This window comes from Anas acuta, chromosome 3, assembly GCF_963932015.1.
Source record: "Anas acuta chromosome 3, bAnaAcu1.1, whole genome shotgun sequence".
Taxonomy (NCBI): Eukaryota; Metazoa; Chordata; class Aves; order Anseriformes; family Anatidae; genus Anas; species Anas acuta.
Genome location: NC_088981.1, coordinates 111,709,750 through 111,729,625, shown reverse-complemented (window position 1 = coordinate 111,729,625; position 19,876 = coordinate 111,709,750). Strand labels below are relative to the sequence as shown.

General features: G+C 38.4%; 1 long non-coding RNA gene across 1 annotated transcript; it reads right to left on the bottom strand.

Annotated features, from left to right (window-relative positions):
- Positions 1-4,716: 4,716 nt before the first annotated feature.
- LOC137853112 (uncharacterized) lies at positions 4,717-10,804 on the bottom strand. The gene is made up of 3 exons (XR_011094250.1): positions 10,716-10,804; positions 7,105-7,176; positions 4,717-4,993 (listed from the first exon to the last, which is right to left on the bottom strand). It is a non-coding gene; the product is annotated as an uncharacterized lncRNA (long non-coding RNA).
- Between the last annotated feature and the right edge of the window lie 9,072 nt (positions 10,805-19,876).

The following is a 19,876-nucleotide window of genomic DNA, read 5'->3' as shown; positions in this document are numbered from 1 at the left end:
GAAGAAAAGTAGGACATAGCTGATACACAGTTGAATTTGACGAAGTATTTCAGCTCCAAAGCCTTGATCTAGCTTTATCAGTTCTAATTATAGCAGCAGTCCCCTGTTTTAAAAAGGGGACCTATAACTTCAACACTGCCTACTCTCCTGTTATATTGAAGGCCAGATATGGGACAACATTTACTAAACATTACGTGTAGGTGAAGTCTGTTAGGATATCAATCTATCTTCAAAAAAGTACCATATTTGTGCATATTCTAATGGTTTGAATTGATGTCAAGATTTTAAAATATTATCTATAACATTAAATTCACTTTGCCTAACTGCTGACTGATTTATTAGTTGGCACAGTTTATGAACATGAAGGAATGTCTATGTAACCACAATGGTAGTCCTTATATAACATGACCCATAGTTTTTAATGGGAAAGGAATTTAAAAAACATATTTTAATATCAAAAAAGAACTTATCCAACTCAGCATACCATCTGCTAAGGGCCTTGTTAGCAAATATCAGCTGGGAAAAAATGCAATGCCTTTATGTATAAATAGAAGATGTCAGTTTGGAAGCTTGTCAAACTAGCAGCTCTTAGAGGAACTACTTGTAAAAGAAAGATGTCAGCTTCCAGTTTTATTTTTGTTCTTCTGTTGAAGATGCATTTTAGAATTGATGTTACTGATTTTTTTATTATTTGTAATTAGAGAGCAATCAGATTCTTTTCATGACAGTGAGTTTATTTCTTCCTTAGCAAATGTTTTGTTGTAATTGACCTACTTTTAATATAATTTTATCAATGAAATATATAACCTTATGTAAACCAGGTATCAGTTGACTTCTTTTTATATAGTTTAGACAGATGAGCAGAGACAGTGCTATGTAAAACAAAACCCTACTATTAGTATTCCTCTTTCTAGTGTTCATTTACTCATATAAATCCCACTGGTAATAAGGCAATTACACCACAGATGGTAGAGTTCAAACAAATTAGATTCTACTGTCTCTTCACAAATAGCTTCCATGCACAAACTTCTCCAAAGCACGTATGTGCTGAGCCCTCATCTTGCCACTCAATTGCTTGCATAACATCACCAACATGCTTTTATCTGCATTTCACCTTATTGGCTTTGCCTTTTCACTGGCTCCTTCTCTTGCTTTGGTTGGCCTTTCATAGCTATACACCCTTCTGCAGTTATTGCCCTCAAAATACAAATGAATGACAGACACCATGGGCTCATCAGCTCTGAGACTGGTATTCTCATATTTTGCATTTCTTCCTTCCCATTGCTCCTTCACTGTCCCATGTCTCTGGCTTTGCCCTTGTGAGGTCCCACTTGGGTACTGCATCCAGGTCTGGGACCCCCAGCACAAGAAGGAGGTGGAGCAGAAGGAGTGCGTGCAGAAGAGGGCCACAAAGTTGATCAGAGAGCTGGAGCATTTTTTCTATGAAGACAGGATGACAGAGCTGGGGTTTTTGAGCCTAAAGAAGAAAAGACTCTAGGGTGACCTTATTGCAGCCTTTCAGTACTTAAAGGGGGCTTATATGAAAGTTAGGGAACTTTTTTTTCTCAAGCAGATGATGACAGAAAAAGGGGGAATGGTTTTAAATTGAAAGAAGGGAGATTAGAGGCTGGGAGTCAATTCTTCACTCAGAAAATGGTGAAGCACTGGCATGGGTTGCCCAGAGAAGCTGTGGATGCCCCATCCCTGGAAGTGTTCAGGGCCAGGCTGGTTGAGGCCCTGGGAAACCTGATCTAGTGGGTAGCATCCCTGGCCATGACAGGGGGTTGGAACAAGAGGATCTTTAAGATTCCTTCTTAAAGGATCCTGAGCCATAGACTTATTCTTATCTCAGCAGCCAAGGCCAGCTTGACTGCTATTCTAAATAAATGGAGACTTGCCTTGGCATGATGGAGTGCAAGAGCAGCCTCTCTAAATATGGAGAAGATTATGTTAAAGCTTGAGCAGCAGGATAGCTACCACTAAATAGAGCACTGTAAAGCCATAAAGGTACCAACATGCTGTTCCTCTGATGAAATTATCTCAATACACACTGACACAACTCAAGTAGCTGGATTGTTATTGTTAATTGTATATGCCTCTTTTTTGGGTAACCTGAAGTTCTGGATCATTTCCATCCAATTTCAGCCACAACAGATGCCTACTCCTCTGTGGGATGGGAGTGGTCCAAGGTGAATGTGCCTTTGTACAATCTGCCTGTAGTGTTTGTTATTTAAATTCATAGGACAGGCATCCTCAGAGTAAAAGGGGCACCTCCAGCTATATTTATGAAACTTGGAAGAAAGAGTGACACCAAGTCTGCACATTTCAGCTGAATCAGAAAAGAGGTGGACAGAGGACAGAAAGAAAATTCAAGAGCAGTGACTTCAGCTCAGGCATCATAAACTAAAAGCATCAAAGTCTAAAACCAAGATTTGATTGCAGTCTTATCTAACATATTCATTGTATCCTTACTTATAATTTTAAACTTAGTGGGCACAGACACAAGACACAAAGGAAATGCTTCCTGCAACTATGAGGTTTCCCATTTAACAAGCAACATCAAGTGTGTGGCACATTAAGACCCAAGAGAATATTTAATTGACTACACTTTACCAACTGCTTTCTATTTTCAGGTGATTTGAAGTGGTGCTTCCTGTATTTTCTGTGTAAAATTTTTCTTTTTAATTAAAATTTGCATTTAATTCTTCCCTATTTATAATGGAAAAGTTTCTTTTATTCACAGAAACGGATTTCAGGGCCCACTTCTAGAAAATTCTCGCTACTAAAGCAATTAAGTTATGCTTTTTAAACATTAATGAAAAATCTCTTACTGGCAGGGAGCTTCTGTAATCAACTCTCCTTTCATTTAAACAGAAATGTCTGCACAGAAACCGAGAGAAGGCAAATATCTGCCTCCAAGTTTTGGATATGGAAACTAAGTGATATCTACAGACTGAACGTGAAGCTTTTTAATTTAAAGAAGCTGTAGTATCTACTGTCCCCCATCTGGAAGGTATTTGCGGTGCTCTGGCTGCTGTACACAACTAGGCAATCCTGAAAGACTAATGGGAACAGAGAAATAGAGAATTTGGGATGCAATTATAACTTGCCAAAGTAGTGAGCAACGCAAAGAACTAATAAAACTTAACTTTACTGGAAGTTGAAGAAGTCTAGTTACAGTTTAAGGATTAAAAAAAAAATAATCAGAAATTTCAGTTAAGGCTTTAGAGGCAATAAATATGTTGTGAAAGAGGTAGAAATAAATAAAAAATGAAAACAAGCAGAAGCAGGAAACAAGTTTGAAGCACATAATTTATTAAAAAAAAAACAAACAAACAAAAAAAAAAAAAACAAAAAAAAACAACATAGATTTCAAGATTAAGTTGCCAGAGAGACTGAGTACCACATTTCTGCTGTGCCCTGGGTATAGCTTTGCAACTGTTTTTGCCCTGTCTAAAGTGAGTTTGTATCTATTTGTTTGTTTGTTGTTTTAAGATTACTTCTTTAGATTATCTGCAGTTAACTCTTGATGCTTTTTACACATTTAACTTTGAAGTCTAGTATCAACCAACACTGAATATATTCCTCTGAAATGTACAGCTGAGTGTATTAAAGGCTGGAAGAGAGAGACTCAAATGTCTGATTTAAAATATTCTGGGAAAGCTTTTATTTGACTTAACTGAGTTATTTAAAATGAAGGTGGGGGGAAAAAACAAATGCTGCTGGGAAAATTATGGCAGACGATGGAGAGGAATAGCTGAAAGCACACAGGAGGCTCTTTGGCAGGAATTCAGTTCCTGGGAAAACCATAGAGTGAGCCCTCTTGAAACACATGGGTGAACAATGGAGGAGTCTCAGAACCATCAGCATAGATTTCCCAAATGTAAATCATGCATGACCAATCAATCTGCGTGTCTTCTCTGATAAAATGACTGGTCTTGTGGACAAGGGAAGAACAGTGAATGCAATTTGCCTCAACATAGGTTGGGTTCATGGAGCAGTGGTTAATGGGTCATGCTCCAACTATAGGCCAGTGACAAGTGGGGCACCACAGCAGGCTGTCTGAGCACCTGGGAATCAAACATCTTTATCAATGACCTGAAAGAGGCCCTTTCTGTGCTGCTGAGAGGTTTTACTTTACAACGGAAGAACTGATATAAGATGGAGTCATGGTATCTCAAGGAACTCCAGGGATATAGAAGGCTTCTGGGGTCTTCTCAGCAGAAATTCAGATGACAGCTTTGGAGTTCCCCTTGTTTTGAAAATTAATGGCAGCAGGAGATATTGTATGTAAAGCAATGAACTGCAGTAAATGGCAAGGCATTCTTTTGTGAAATACATAGTCATATTCTCATAAGAAGAGAAGGGCAACTAAAAGGGTCTGAATCTCAGAGACAGAGTTGGTTGACAATTGACTAGTGCAGGCAGCAAGGCAGTGCCCATTTAAAACAGAGCAATTTTAAACAGTCAGATCCTATTCAGAAATGAATTGAAGAAAAGCACCAAAGAACATTAGGGTAATTTTTCAGCCACATCCATACCAGCACCAGGAATCTGGAGCTGAGTAGGAACACCACATCTGGTAGGAGCTGATGTAAATCCATTTGCTTTCACATTGCAGTAAACCAGTAACATAAATAAATAATAATAATAGCATTAGAGTTGGGCAAAAGGTGTCTAAAAAGCAAGCAAGCAAGGAGCCAATAACAAAACAGCAAGCCACCTTCCAGCTTTATTGCTAAAAAATATGGAACACTTAAAATGACTTGCAAACTATTGGAAGTTTCTAATGGAAGGTGTCCCTGCTCATGGCAGGGGGAGTGGAATTAGGTGATCTTTAAGGTCTCTTCCAACCCAAACCATTCTGTTTCTATGATGATTCTATGAAATCGTCATCTGGGATATATACAACTCGGAAGAAAACATGAATGAAAAATCAGAAGCCACTTAAAAGGGGGGTTCTGGTAGCCAAAAGGGATGGGATACCACAATTCTGAAAAAAAAAACACACTTGTGACCAATTGTGGCTTTAGAGCACAGTAAAGCGAACAGTAAGATTTATTACCACAAATAAGTTAGATGGAAATAGAAACAGAAATACTAGTATTACAAGCTTTCTATCTGTCCATTGGACACATAAACAGGCAAATTTGTCTTGTTTTCCAAATGCAGAAAATCAAAATGAGAAAGACAGAGAAAAAAAAAAAAAAAAAGAAAAGATAGAAAAGAGAATAAAAAAGTTTGCAAGGCTGAAAAAATACTCATATACGCTATGAAAGAAAGAAACAATATCAAGAATAGAGAGGCAGTAAAATAAGCAGTGATGCAGAAAAACCAGATGTGTTCAAAAACTTATTCTATTCTGTGTTTTGAATGAAGCAGCATGACCTACACTTATCACTTGAGCATGATAAAGTATTTTCCAGTCCATAAGTAACTCAGCAAGATATTACACAATAACCATATGAAAGAAACATTTATTTTTAGCAAATCCAAAAAGCTTACACCAGAAGTAGAAAGAGTTGGCTTAGGGCATTTTGGCCAGATGTTATTTTCAATCTATCTGGGAACAGCATGGTCTGGAAGGATAGAGAAGTGTTAGCATCCTACTATTCAGAAAGTCAGGAGGGATAACCTGGGTAACAAAAAACCTGCTGTAACCCTGCATAAATTAATGAAAAACCTGACTGAGCATTAATTTATCTGAGGGAGAAATAAGGAACAAGAATATAAGTACTGCCTCTCAACAGTGTCTCTTGAAAAATAAATCATGTCACATAAGCCTGATTACATCCTTCAGAACACTACAAGTTCAGCTGATAAAGGAGTTAGTAGAGAGATAATATGCTTAGATTTCTGCAAGGCATTTGACTTAGCACAGTAGAACAATCTGATGAAATTTTTAAAACTATGCAATATTGATAAATACAAGTTTAAAAAGATTAAGACAACAAACCAATATCAAAAAGCTGTTAATGTGAAATCATTAAATGAGATTAGTTGTTATTTTTTTATTAAAATGAGATTGGAACTACACATTTATTGAGGTAGTATAAGTATGCTGCTGATAAGTTCAGTAAGAACAGGCAAATTGGTAAATCATCATTTCAGGTCAGGCAAAAAGAAGTATGTGGATCACTGTTTTTTTTTTCTGTCCCTCCTCCTTTAGACTATTCCAAGTTATCTCCATGATCAAGGGCTGCAGAACAGGTACATAGACTTGGTCCTGTGGAGCCTCAGAAGAATTTAGGTGTTCTGAATGAGCATGTATTAATAAGAAAGGTTAGGAAGGAGAATTTAAATGTACTTATGTCATTGGTAAAACCAAGACTGGAATGATAGAGAGCAGTTTTGATTTCCACACAGTATAAGAAATAGTGAAATACAGATGATAAGGTTGAGGGGAATCGAAACACTATGAGGACAGGCCTTCAAAAATAAAGAAATGTAACTGATATGAGACCATATAAAAAAAAAAGATATATATATATAAATTTGCTGTGAATACCTAGCAGTGAGCATTCAGCTGGAGACTGGGCTCTTAGCAAAAAAGTGGATTTTATTCTGTGTTTCACTAGGTGAAGAAAGAATCTTGATGGTTCTATGAAGCAAAAAGTAAAGTAAAACAGATTTGGAGCTCTATACAGGCATAGCTTTGTAATAGTCAGCTGTCCACTGAATATTAAACTGAGTAACCAAAAGATCCTCTCCACTTCTCAGGCCTAAATCTATGTTGCTTGAATACAATGGGGCACCCCCATACACACACACTTTTTTTTTTTTTTAAATATAGCTAGTCCTTATGTCAGTGGATTTAAAAGAAATAAATCTTAAAAATGCCATATATACACTGAGAAGTGCAGAAGAAAACACACCTTCATCTGTGATCTAAGCTGACTAGAACAGAGTCAGCAATACCCTGAAAAATGGAAAACTTCATAACCCTTCAGCATCGTACCCTGTCTAGGTTCACATTTTTGCATTCCCAGAAGAAAAAATAAAAATAAATATATTAAAAAAAAAAAAAAAAATTCCACAAGGGTGCGATTGAAGCGAATATTGATTAAGGAAGAGTTGAGATTTTTTTGCCTCCACTGATCTTACCTGTTTTTTTGGCAAAGGCAGGAAGGCAGAAAAGCTGTTGGTGCCCACTTATCTTAACATTTCCATCACAGCCTGAAATGAAATCACATTTGCAAGTATGCCATAAGGTTACAAAAAGTGTTGTCATTCAGATGGGATATATCCTCCTCCAACCAACGGCCAGAAAGTACCCTATAAGATAATTGACAGGCTACTGTGAATTACACAGCTATAAATAGCACATCAAGGGTGCCTGGTGAAAGGATGATAAAACACAAGTGAAAGTTGAGTTTTTATGAAGTCATTTGCACCACAGAGAAGTATTTATCACCGTACTTGCAGTTTTTCTATTTTTCCTTCCCCCATACATATAGAACAGAGAGCAGAAGGCAATAAAGAACTGTGAAATGTGATTTTTAAGAAATTCACTCTGTCTTCCATTTCTGTATTCTTTCTGTTCCTGCTATTTTGTTAAGGTTTCTGTAGCACTACTTATATCAGATCAGTCTTGTTCCTATCTCTCCCTTCAAACTGCTTTCCCATCAATAAATTTCCCTTACTCTTCAGATGATCACCAAAAAAAAAAAAAAAAAAAAAAAAACCAAAAAACACAGGGAAGGTGGGCATCTGTGTATTCTGGTAGCACTCATAGTTACAGCTTTAAGAAACACAGAGATACAGCACTCAAAATTTTCCTTTAGAACAGAAATAAATCCCTTATTTTCTGTTCTCAACACTGAAGGGACAGCTTGAAGGATCATATGTTTGATTAAAGAAATATTTCTTTCTGAAAGATAGAGAAACAATTCATGAAAGTTCAAAGAAGATATACAACCTTCAGGAAGGTTAATGGCAAATAGCAAAAGTCATTTGTTATTTGTGCATGGACAGAGTACCCTCATCCGCATAACCAGCTGTATATAAGACATAGATTACTACCCATGAAACTGAGGGTTAGCTCAAATATGCCTGCATTTTTATATTCCCTTATAGTTGACAGAAGCACACAACTGCAGTTGAGAGTCTGAAGAGTCCTTTCAAACTTCCATTCATAATACTAGTCATCACCTTTGCTATGTGTAATGTTGATTAAGCAAACCTGACATGTGAAAGGTTGTGGTAGGACACTGCCATTGAAGACAAAGTAACCAGACATGGTTTGTAGTTCTGATTATACACACAAACCTGCTTAATCCATCAATAAATAGTTAATATTAAATATATCTCACCCTTTCCTAAGAACATATACAGAGGAAAAAGAAGACAAGTGTCTGAAATGTAAAACCTTGAATATGGTATTTAAACCAACATTGTTTTTCTTCTCTGACTGACATGAGATGATCCAAGCTGTCCATTAAAGAAAGGAAAGTAAAAGAAAAAAATTAGTTGAGACAACCTGGAGCCTTTGTGTTTACCTGATGTCAGAGTCAGCTTGCTTCCCTGAAAGCAAAATACGGAAGAATCACACAGATGAAGAAAGAAAAAACAACAACAACAACAAAAAAACATTTTCCTCTGCAATAGAGTAGGTTGGAGGGAGGGCAGCCACACCATGCTTCATTGCATGCTGTAAGCACATTCTTATAGTCTTAGTGATTATTTCAGTACAACATTGGCTATCAGAATAGGCCTGCTTTTTCTCTAGAATTATCAAATTTCTACCTATTTGATGCTGTAGGTCACTGCACACTATTCATTATTGGCTTTAAGTTATGGGTTCCAATAAAACACAGTCAGTAATTGCAAAGAAAATAAGAAATAAAGGGAAAGAAGGGAAAGGACAAAAAGATAAAAAGAAGAGTACAGATCTCACACTGCAAGTGACCATGGCATATCTCAGGCTGGGGAGATACAATAAAAACAAAATCCTTTGCCCTGTTTTGGTCTAATAATAATTCCTTCCATAGCAACACAAGCCTAATGACACCTCACACTATCCTGGCATATTGGGAAATAAAGTGTCTTTCCACATGTATTTCATTCATACAATCTCAATGTCAAATTAACCCCTCTGGAGGGACTGCAAGGCAGAAAAGCAGATGTTCTCATTCTTTACCAGTTTCAGATGATCGGGTTTGGTTCATTCTCGTCTGATCTCTTCCTTGCTAGACATAATCTCAACATTGTTCTTAGGGCCTTGTCAGCAGACTTTTTTGCTGAGCTATGTTCACTGTCCTTATGCATATGGCTAACCAATGGCAAATCTGCAGACTTAGTATCTTCTGCAATGAACACAGGAATAAATGACTGAGACTCAGCTGATGTAAGGGAATTTGTTAGGCTACTGTGGCTCACCTCTCTATCTGAGTCAATTGTCTTTCTTTCAATTCAGAATTTGTAAGAAGTAAAAGTTGTATTTACCTCTTATCCACTTCTTTCTCTACCTTCTCCATTTATTTAAAGATCTGTATCAGGAGAAAGACTTTTTTTCCTCTGTGCATATACAAAATCTTTCACAATGAATTTCTGATCTCAGGCGCAGATGTCTATTTATCGAGTCACTTCTGTGGTCCTCATCATTATTAAAAGTGTGAGCATGCAAAAGAAATAGAAAAATAGAAAAGAATGGAAAAACAAACAAACAAACAAAAAGCTTATTTAGATTGTGTGAGAAAAAAAAAAAAAAAAAAAAGGACATGAAATTATAATATAATTCATGTTTTCATTACTGTCAGTCATGACCAAACAGATTTCCTGTTAGAAACTGATCAGTTTTCAGGATATTTTTTGACATTGACTCTGAATACTGATTCCAATCAGTCTAGACCACAGTGAAAAGGCTTTTACTGTGTTAGCTTTTTTTTTTTTTTTTTTTTGTGCTAGCTGGGCTTTTACTAGTCAAGTTTTCCCTCTTTCTTCTACGCTTCCTCAAAATCTAACATCTTCTATGTAAGTTTTTCTTCCTCTTTAGCCCATTGAACATCCTAGACCCTTACTTAGGCTTAAATTTAAGAAGACAAATACATCCTTATTCTTTGGCTCCATCACAATCCTGAACTGTTTAAGGTACAGTTAAGGCTATGATTAAGCCAAATCCTCATTTCTTGACCCAGACCTTGGTCAAGCTCTTTGTTGTGAAAAAGGTAAAACTGCAGTAATTATGAGACAATTTCCTCTTCAAAGGCCAAGCAGAATTTTCTATATACTAAAGACAGTAAAGACCAGAGATAATACTACAGACATGCAAAGAAAAAAAGAGAAAGAAGTACTGTTTAAAGGTAGTAAGTGCTGTAACACCACGTACAAATAACCATATCAGTAAGGAAAGCTCTGAAGAAATGCTCTCTGTAACTGTTTCAGATGAAGAAAGGAGGCCAAGCTTCAACTATTTTTACATATTGTCAATTTGCAGCTCATCAGCAGGACAGTGCAAGGGAGGATTATGCAACTCCTTCAGGATGGTTATCCTGTGAGAAATGCAATTATAAGGGCTCTGCTCGCAAAGCATGTCAGTCTGGAAAGGTTCCCTCAAAGGGAGATATCTACTACCAATCTTAAAAGTGGGTCAGGGTCAAGACATAAATAGAAAAAGAAAGAGGAGAAGTAGTAACACAGCAAACAGGCTTTTTACCCATCCCTTGTATCCATAAGGCTGGCAAGGGTAGAGAGAGAAAAGGCATCTCCCCTCTCACCATAGGGTATCAAGAAAGAGCAAATAGGCTTGAATGCAGACAGTGGTTTTATCATCACATTACAGACATCAAAAGCACCAGGAAGGATGCCACATAGGTGAGGAAAGCAGTGTCCCCCCTTTAATAAAGGAGTTTTTGGTGCACTGCAGATCTGTCCTACAGCTGTGGCTTGTTAGAAGACAGCTCAGGTTGTCACACGTTGTTTCAATAACAGTATTCTCTGTGCCTTGTAATATGGTAAGCAACTACATCGAAACTAAGTTGAAGGGTGGGATCACATCTCTTCAGAGCCAAACTGGCTTTGCATATATGCTTCTTGCAGCTGCCTGGTACCAGAGTACCTTGCAAAATGCTTAAGTTGTTCTTCTCAAGAGAGTACAAGGGCTGAGGAAGAAGTGCTGTGGTGGTCTCACACTGCTCAGCTCCACCACACCATTCTCTCACTTCCCCTCCTCAACAGGACAGGGAGAGGAAGAAAACAAGAAAAGCTCACAGGCTGAAATAAGAACAGGGAGATCACTCACTAGTTACTGTCACAGGTAAAACAGAGTCAGCATAATGGAGATTAGTGTAGTTGATAGCAGACTAGAGCAGTGTTGTGGTTTAGCCCAGCAGGCAGCTGAGCCTCACACAGCCATTCGCTCACTCTCCCCAGGTGTGAGAGAATCAGAAAATGGGGGAGAGAATGAGAAAGGTAACAGTGTGAGAACTGATGGGCTAAGATAAAAGCATTCACTAGGTAAAGCAAAAGCCACATGTGCGAGCAAAGCAAAACCATGGCTACCTCCCATCTGCAGGCAGGTGCTCAGCAACTTCCAGGAGAGCAGGGCTCACCATGTGTAACAGTTTATTAGGAAGACAAACACCATCACTCTGAACATACCCCACTTCCTCCTTCTTTCCCCCAGCTTTTGTTGCTGAGCATGACAGCATGGTGTGGGACATCCCTTTGGCCCATTGGGGCCAGCTGTCCTGGCTGTGTCCCCTCCCAGCTCCTGGTACACACCCAGCCTCCCTGCTGGCAGGGCAGCACGAGGAGCTGAAAGGTCCTTGATTCTGTGTAAGCACTGCTCAGCAACACCTAAAACCACTAGTGTTAATTTTAGAAAAATAACTATTTCGGGCAACTCAGTTATCTCAAGTTAACTAAAACCACCTGCCCCCTATCCATCCTATTACATCTCCTCCTCCTAAGTGGTGCAGGGGAACGGGCGATGGGGCTGCTGTCAGTCCCTGATGCTTCATCTCCACCATTCCCTCACGGTCCTTCTCTGCCCCTGCTCCCCATGGGGTCCCTCCCACGGGATGCCGTCCTTCCTGAACTGAGCCTGCAGGGGCTGCCCACAGGCAGCAGCTCTTCAAGAACTGCTCCAACATGGGTAGTCTCCCTGCTACCAAAACCTTACCACATAAGACCAATACAGGTGCAGGTTCTGTGGTGCATCTATCCCAAATAAATGTAGATTGGGAGCACAAGTCCCCCATTTCAATTTCATCTGTGTTTAATTTTTACCAAACACAAAAACAAAAATAAAAAACATTGATATTTCACTTCTATTATTCAAATATGGATATATTTTCAAGCTGAAAGGATAAAAACCATCATTCCGAACTATGGGCCATTGCTTTTGATGACAGAAATAAAAGATGTAAACAAATCAATTCATTTATTCTTGTAAATAGACCACAGCATGGTAACAATAGCTGCTGCTATCCATTCATGAAGGTGCTTAGGATATAGACTTAACGAGCATGAACAGCAGCTCTATTGATGCAATAGATGGTCCTGCTACCAATTCATAAACTGTGTAGGATTTTGTCAAATGTGCTCCAGCAACAGACTTCGATGAGCCCATCGCAGTTTACAACATTGATAATAACAGACATCCTCTTTTCAGGAGAGAAGTCATAAGGCATCTACACTATTACTGGCATATGCTGCAGTAATCATCTTTTTTCAACCATGTTTTGGTAATGAGACAGCTCTTCAAAGAATGGGAACAGAGGTATGACCACTGTCATAGCACCACATTGTCTGTCTCAGAGGAGTGAATTCAATACTTATTTTCATCAGCAAAAGCCAGGAAGGCTGGACAGTCTCTTTTCCTCTTCACTACCCAATGCACATAAACATAATCTCTTATCTCGTACATTCTGTGGCCGGCTACTCAAGTAGTTCAGAGACAGATGCTACATGGAAAACAGACAGCACAAACAGCCTTCCCAGCTAGGAGCATCCCATCTTCTTACAGCACTACAGCACTGGACAGCACTACAGCAAAAGTAGCATTGTAGTGGAGCCAAAGCAAAAATATGTAGAAAGAAAAATAGTCAAATCTTCCTGGAGGGCTACAAGGCTCTGAAGTTGGTAAATTCCACTGAGTTATACACAGCTAAGGAGTGATCAGACTTATTTATTTATGTATTTTAAAGCAGAACAGGGAACACCCTGAGGATTTTGGTGACTTAAAATAGGAAAGAAACACCCACAGCCTGGTTTAGATTTGAATCAATGCACTAATGAAAGTCCTGAAATTCAGAGTCCTCCTCAGAAATTCATTTTAGCAGATTAGCTACTGATTTATCTATAAAAAAGGCACTAAGAAAAGAAAATCAAACACCACCCACTGCCTTTACTACATTATGTCAGACCTCCCACTCATCTCCCTTTCCCTTGGCTCCAAGATTTTCTATTGCCTGATTAAAGTCAGAGGTGAGGGATTTTCCCATTATCACCTGGATATTGCATCTGAAAGATGCAAAATGTCTGAAAACAAGCAGCCTTGAGGTAGATACAAAACCTAAACTGAACACCTTCAGCTTGTCTTTGTGCCAGGGACAGAATGGCACCTACTTTACCTAACATATTCCTATGTATAGAATTAAGGGAGGGATGGAGGAAGGTTTTAAAATGGTTTAAACAAAAATTTTAATCTACCTGATGCAAGTGTATGGGTCTGACAGCTCTACTGAGTAAGGTAGGTGGCCTGGTTTGTTCACTGCTTCTCTGAACATCATAGGCATCTAGCTTTATCTTTGACGCCATGTGAAGTCATCTAAAAAAAAATCCTACGTGCCTATAGAAAATCCCAAGCTAATTTCTTTCTATCAAAATACGGCATTGTGCACACAGATTTCTCCCTGGTGGAGGATAAATGAGTGAAAAAACCTCACGAGACACATGTTGGTCTCAGTGCTCTGGTGGAAATCACTCAGACATCGACAGTGCTGCGGGTTGTATAAGGACGGAACAGCTGCTCTGGAAGAGCTTTCATCTTGTAACAAAACATACTCCACTGCAATCCAGTCTTCTCTTGCTGCATTCATCTGTGAAGTAATTTATTTTTTTCCCACCCTCCCAGCTGTAGGGGATTCTCTCTGCCTCTTGATGTGGAGGGGTTTCAGTGCTGAATCTGACTGAGCCCTCTCAAATCCTTTCAGTCTGCATGGTATGGGATGGAGGAAGAAGGAGAAAGGCAGAAGATAAATCTATCTATGGATAAGAGGGTGGATACATAGATACATATGTAAGAAGCAAATCTATTAGATACTCAAAATTTTGGAAGTACTCCGGATTTTTTTCCACCTAGCATAAAATGTTACATATTAATGTTGAAATATTATATACCTTAGCCACATTCCACCAAAAAAAAATGCATTTACTTGTCTGCAGCTTTATATTTTAAACATTAAAGTGAAAGATTTGAGACTTATTTTGAAGCTGAAATTAATGTTCTAAAGCTTGCCTCTATTTCAGTCAGGAAACTTTCAGTCTCCTTTTCTTGCTGCTTTAGATACAAATTTCTCTTCATAGTTGCAAAAATAAGGCCATAGAAACATAAGAATAGCACTGTTTGGTAAGACCAAAGTGTGTTTAGAACATTATTGTGTTTCTCATAATGCTTAATAGCAGATGCCTTGTGACCATGTAAAATAACCAAAGCAGTGTCGGTGATCCTGCACTCCTAGCTTCCAGCTGGATGATTTTTTAGGGTCTTTCTGAGCTGGAAAAAGCATACCCATTACCACATGTAATAGTCTTCAGAGGCCTTTTTCCTGTACTAAACATGTTTTTAACACATTTAGATCTATATTTGGCATCCCAATCAATCTTCGTTAATAAAACCTATGGTATGCCTATTAGGCATTAGAATTAAAAAAAATGTCTGTGTTAGGCTTCTTCACATTCTTTTGAAATAGAATAAAACAAACAAACAAACAAAAAAAAAAAAACAAAACACAACAAATAAACAAATAAAAAATTCTTTTTCAGTTCAGCTTCTTCACAGTACTCATGATTGCAGGCTACTCTATCATGTTTTCCCTTCAGCCATCTCTGATGCTGAAGCATTTTTACCTTTTTTCATTTTCCTCGCATAGCATGTTTTGGTGTTTCTAAGCATCCTCATGCTGTTTCAGGGTCTAAACATCTCCTTTTAAAGAAGGGATCATTAATACTCAGGATGTGGGCAAGCCATAGATTTCTAGATTTCTACAATGTCATAATGATATGTTCCAATTTTTCATTCCTTTTCTAATGCATCCTAAAATTCTTTTTTGTTTGTTTTGTTTGTTTGTTTGTTTGTTTTTGATTTTTTATTTTTTGCTTTTTTGACTGTTGCCAAGTATTGGGCTGAGTTTTCCAGAGAACTGTGAAGATCTAACTACAAAGTTGTGGTATTTTTGCACATAAAGTCCTTGCTCTGGTTTTGTCCCATTTTAACTCTCCTGATTTTAGTAGGAATATTTCAGAATATATAGACTATGCTAGAATAAAAAAGATAGACTTCTGCATAAATTCTACAAATCTCTTTGGGATGAAGACTGATGGATGAAGATGAAGATATGTGAATATGCTGCATTTAAACTAGTTTGAAGCATTTTAAAGAACAAACTCAATCCCAAGCCTGTAATCAGGTCCTGAAAACATCCATATATACAACAAGATCATTCTCTGTACTGCAGGCTTCAATTGTTGAACATCACTGAAGAATGAATGGCTTTTATTACAAAAAATGAAGGATGAACAGGGATACAGCCCTACTGTACTAAGCAAAGATGAACAGATAGTTCTTGCTGCAAGGAACATCTGATCCTAATATTAGAGAAGGAAATAGAAAGATGAGAATGGGAACAATACGAACATAAACAAACTGATGACATGATGTTCTGTCAGTAGAAATGGTTGGAGTTTTACAGGGAGAACAAAACCTAGGCAGGGGCATGGCAATAGAGAGAGCATCTCAACTACAGGAATAAAGAGACAGTCAGACAGACTGGGATTAAGGTAGCCTAAAGTGGAAAGACCATTTAAGAAAGGGGCCTGGATTTCACACCTGATAGGGAAGGGAGTACCAGGAGTTACGAGCAGGTATCACAACAGCCCATTCTGCCATGGGCCAAGGAAGTGCTGCTGTTATCTTTAACCCTTAAACCAGTGGGACTGCTGGAGCTTTGAGAGGCAAAGTAGACATAACCCATATCCTCTGAGGCTCTGTTTAACCTGAAAAGGCAGATAAGCAGCATCTCTTTGGTTTCTTTTTCCCTGGCAGAGACACAAAGCATGCTCACTCTTCCAGATCCTGCCTTCCAACAGAGTGGGAGGAAAAGGATTGCTCTGCAGCACTGAGCAACAACAGTTGTTCCTGCAGAGGCAGGAGACCATGATTTGCACCTTCCCTGTCAATTTAAAATGTTATTCTTGTCCAGTTCTGTCTATTTTTTTCCCTACAATGTGCTTAGAGAAGTCTTTTTAGGGGAAACAGTCCATCAGATCTGTCTTTCCTATACCAGATGAGTATATTTTGAGGATGGAAGGGTATCTACATTCTGTTATTTGAACTTCTGCACATCACAGTGATGTCTTATGCAGATCTGGCAGCTTCAGGAAATAAACCTGGTCTGCTGGCAGTGCAGACCTTGGTGAGCACTCAGAAAGAAGGAGAATGCTGCTAGATTTGGAAATTCTTTTCAGGTGTTCTGTGGGGAGCAGTGTGCTGCTTCTTTACTGCTCTGGGATGACTCTGGCAATTTATGAATGGAGAGAAAGTTTTGTAGAATTTGATCCTACTTCATGTTATACTACAGCAAAAGCTGTCTCTTACCTGCTTTTCCTGCACAGTCCGGCAATCTCCTTGATTAGGCATCAGATCAGCCATTTAGCAAATTCCTTGTTGTGCTGACCAGCTGCACTTGGTGTCACAGCTCATTTGGTAAAGAGGAAACTGTGGTTTTGCACCTCAGCCAAGGACAGAAGAGGTCCATCTAAATTAAGTCAGGCAACTGAAAGGCTGGTGAGATGGTTAACGCTTCACCTTCACTGTCACTCTGACCTCTTCCCCTTGTTCTTACCTAAAACTCCTGGAACAACCCCACTGTGGGGGAAGAATGAATCAATAATTCACAGAATGAGGGAAAACAGTCCAACTTGCTTTTAAATCTGTCTTCTCAGAAGTCTCTCCTTGTGATAAAATAGAAAAGCACATGATTTTGGAGAAGTAATGAGACAGTTTTAGCTTCCCTCCCCCGGTGTTCTTCCCCATGTTTAGGAAGCTATACTTTGTTTGTTAATGATATATATATTTGTTATCATTTGTTTGGTGAAGTGAAGAGATTAGGCATACCAGAAGGCTATTAAATTCAGTTCACAACTTATTTATTTAATTTTCTTTTTTCATTCATTCATTTTTACCTTCTTGTTCTAAATCTACTCCTTTGACCTTGTGAATCTTTCCCTGACACAATACTTCATAGCCCCTCCAGCTTCACTTTAATCTTTTGTCTATCTTACTATGTATAGCATTAAAGGGTAGGGAAAGGAATGAGCAAAAAATATGATAATGACCACATTTCTTCACTGGGGCCTTTTTTGTCCCCACCAGTGTTAGATTTATTTGGAAACCAGCTTGAGTTTTCCAAGCAACTTGTAGCCATAAGATTTAGTTCTTCTCCAGCCCTTTTCCTCCACAGATCTGAAAATGCTTTATAAAAGTCAATTAATTAAGCTGTCTCCATGCAGAAAGTTTCATAATACTCCTTTTAAAATTAGAAAAAAATAAGACACTGAGAATGTTGTTTATCACCAAACATATTAATGGTAAAAATAATTAATGAAGTTATCATATTAATGGTAAAATTATTACTAGACCCCTGGGATCTCTCAGACCTTATGTTTTAATGAACTGCACTCATCCCCATTATTTAGAATGTAATGTTTTCTTTCCCATAATTTTTTAAAAGTCTTCCTCACTTCCTCCCCAAAACATCTCCCTTTTACTCATAACAAACAACACGTAAGTACAGTTCTCATTGTGAATAGAAAGAAACCATTCTCATTTCTAAGGGGACTTAATCTTTAACTGTTCTCCTCTCTTTTCCAAGGTTTCTCTGTTTACCAGACCAGACATAAACAGAATCATCTTGTCCTAAAAAGCAGAGCAGGGAAATCAATGCATAAAATTCCTGAGTATCTGAAAAAATGATCTTTTGCCAGTCTGAATCACAGGACACCTGTGGTGTCAGGTGGCTTCTTCTGTGCAGAGAAAATAATACCTTAGAAATAAAAATATTCATGCAACATACCTGAATTCACTGGGGATATTTTCTTTGATGTAGGAAATATAAACATGGCAATTCCCAAATCCCTTCTTGATGAGTAACTCAACCACCCTGCTTTTCTCTCACTTTTATTTTCAGTCCTTATAGTTGTGCTAATTTGGCCTGTGGGTATCAGCAGAGCCGGTATGAGGTACGGGCACTGGACAGGCTGTATCTCCTGTGTAGTCTATTCCTCTTCATTAATGACAATTTGAGTTTAAATGGAAGGGCATTTGGTGCTATCTTAATAGGACAGATGAGATGGAGCCAGCTTTCTCGCTCAGATCTAAGGGCTCAGAATCCGTTTTCTCTCTACCCCAGTATAAACTTCTTTAAACTGCTTAATCTTAGATTAGCAAAACTATCTTAATACATGTAGCTTCAATGTATACAGGCAAACAAAATGAATGATATCACGAAGACAGAGCACGTCCCTTACCTAATTTTTCAGCTATTACGACTACCTCTCCAATCTGCTTAATGATCGTGGAGCACAGGTGGAAGATGCAGCCTGGGAATGTAGATTATCACCATATACAGCCACATAAATCCCTTTATGCATCTCAAATCAAATCCTCTAACTAGCTGTGCTCTCAGTCTACCTTCTCAATTTCACTTGAGAGAAGCCAAAGGACATGGGGAAGGAGAGCAAAACTCAGGCTGAACCATACAGCCTACAGCACCCTGTGGTCTAGTTCCTTCCTTTCATTTTGTGTGCTGCAATGCGTAGCTTTGTAGGAACTCACCACTGCTTTGATACATGAAAAATACATCTGATGTAAATTTATGCCGCTCGCACTTAGTTTTATTTATTTCCTCTTGCACAGCATCTTTAAAAGCATTGCCAAAGAAATGAGAACATCAGGACTACAGCTGATGGAACAACACAGGAAAATCTGTGTTCAAAACCACTGTGAAGTGGATGTGATTTCAAGGAGACTTCAGACGCTCGTGCTTACAGCAATCTCTTCACTGTGCTTCTAGGCAAGGAGCAATGTGCACCACATCCAGTGCCTCACTGAGGGTGGTCCCTCCTCCATTACACTTCTCACACATCTTGCCTGACTTTATTAATTTTGTACATCAATAACTCATTTAAAAACAAAACAAAAACAAAAACAAAAACAACAGCAAAAAAGAAACAGCTTCACAGTAAAGCTTTATAAAGGGTGTCACCTCCACACATTTGTCTGAACATGAATAATCTCACACAAGAACAAACCCTGATGATCTGCAATAGATCCTACATTGGGAAGATTTCAGAAAAGCCACTAGGAATCCATCCTGTGACTAGACCTTGGTTGTTTTTTCAGATAGGTGCTGTTTTATGGTCTGATTCAATGCTTCTGCAATCAGTTTTACTGCTATTGGTTTCCGCATCACAGTTTAAAGCAGTCCTCCAAAAAATGAATGTGTCCCACTCTTTTGCTGTCCCTTATATATGCTGCAAATAAAACGAATCTGTCCATCATATTACTCTGTTGTTGCCCTTTGCCAGGGACAGTCTTTTTTTCTTTGATATATCCTGTTCAGTGTCTGCTCTGAGGATTCAGAGACAAATTTAG